The sequence below is a fragment of the Vulpes vulpes genome, chromosome 1 (assembly GCF_048418805.1).
Source record: "Vulpes vulpes isolate BD-2025 chromosome 1, VulVul3, whole genome shotgun sequence".
NCBI classification, from domain to species: Eukaryota; Metazoa; Chordata; class Mammalia; order Carnivora; family Canidae; genus Vulpes; species Vulpes vulpes.
This window is the reverse complement of record NC_132780.1, coordinates 12,872,768-12,874,729: the sequence shown is the minus strand read 5'-3', so window position 1 is coordinate 12,874,729 and position 1,962 is coordinate 12,872,768.

Here is a 1,962-nt window from a genome sequence, read left to right as displayed (position 1 = left end):
GTGGAGCGTCAGGGTCTGTGTATGTGTCCACAGATTCGGTGTCCTTAAGCACGTGCATGGGACGGGGTGTGTGGCGATGGCAGTGCTGCGATGAGGGACGAAAGAGGACTCAGTTGGCCCACATCGCCAAACAGGAAGGACAGATGTGCCTCTGGATGTCAGGGCCATCGAACCAAAGATTGGAGGGCAATCAGGATGCTCCCTCCATGACCTTCTCTGACCTTTCGCGAATTAGCATCTTTCTCAGACCAGCATCCTCCACACCACAGACACAAAGGGGGGAAGGGATGCTTCAAGGTGCATTAATTGCCAGCCTTTGACCTCAAATCCGAAAAATCCCAGGGAGAAGTTGTGATTGGCGCATCTGCAGATCCTTCAACTTGGCCTGCTGCTTGGGCTACTGTGATTGGCTCCATTTGGGTGAAGATCAGCCCCAGGACCCATCCTTGTGGCCAGGGGGATGGGATTGTGTGAGAAAGAGGAAGCCTCCCCCTGAGCCACAGGTTAAAGCAGAGCAAGGAACCCTTTCAGAGAAGCGGGCAGATGACAGTAAGTGTCTGGGAGATGGCATATGAGGGCTCTGGGTTGCAAGAGCCAGAAACCCAACTCTCCAGCATAAATAATAATACGTTACCAGGTCATGATAGTGGGTGGTCCAAAAGGGGCCCAGCTGGATTCAGGAGACTCAACTGTGCTTATCAGGGTTCTCTTCTTGGGGATTTCTCTTAGTATCCATAAACTTAAGTGCATTTTTAAATATATTTTTTTAAGATTTTATTTATTTATTAATGAGAGAGAGGGAGAAGCAGACTCCGTGCAGGGAGCCTGACATGGGACTCCATCCCGGAACTCCAGGACCATGCCCTAGACCGAAGGTAGGCGCTAAACCTTTGAGCCACCCAGGGATCCCAACTTGAGTGCATTTTTAACTGTTTATTGACATTGAGCAAACATGCAGAGAAGCACACTCATCAACGCGTCTGCTGAACTCGCAGACTGATGCTATCCATGCAGCCAGCTCCCAGGTGGATGAACAGAACATCCCCAGCCCCCCAGAAGTCCCCTTGTGCCCCCTCCCAAGCGCTGCCCCCCAGAGCGACCGCTACCTCAACTTACACCACAGAATGGTTAAATCAGAGGTCGGCAAACTGGTTCCCTGCAGGGCCAGGTAGTAGATACTTGAGACTTTCTGAGCCACCCATTCTCTGTCCCAAATAACTAACACTGTGAAAATGGCCACAGATAATGCATACATGAACGAGCCTGGCTGTGTCCAAATAAACCTATTAATGGATCCTGGAATTTGAGTTTCTCGTCTTCATCAGCCACAAAATACTATTGTTTTGATTTCTTCTGAACATCACGAAATTCATAAGCCATATTAGTGCAGGTGCCATATAGATACAGACCAGAGAGGGAGGGAGGGAGAGAGGGAGAGATTTCTTATAAGGAATTGGCTCTTGATTATGGATGGTGAAAATCCCAAGGTCAGTAGGGTGAGTCTGCAGGCTGGGGACCCAGGAGAGCCAGTGGTGCAGTTCCCATCTGAAAGCTGGGCTGGCTGGAGACCCAGGGAAAGCTTATGTTTTTGTTTCAAGTCCAAAGGCAGGAAATAACCACCGCCCTAGTTCAGAGGCAGTCAGATAGGATTTCTCTTTTACTCAGAGTCAGGTCAGCCTTTTCTATTCGGGCCTTCAACTAATTGGATGCGGCCCACCCACCCTGGGGGGAGCAATCTGTCTTAGTCTAACCATTTAAATGTTAGTCTTGAAGGACACCTGGGTGGCTCAGTGGTCCTGCAGGCTCAGGTCTTAAACCCAGGGTTCTGGGATCAAGCCCCACATCGAGCTTCCCATAGGGAGCCTGCTTCTCCCTCTGCCTGTCTCTACCTCTCTCTCTGTGTCTCTCAGGAATAAATAAATAAAATCTTAAAAAAAAAAAAAAAGTAAATGTTGATCTCAT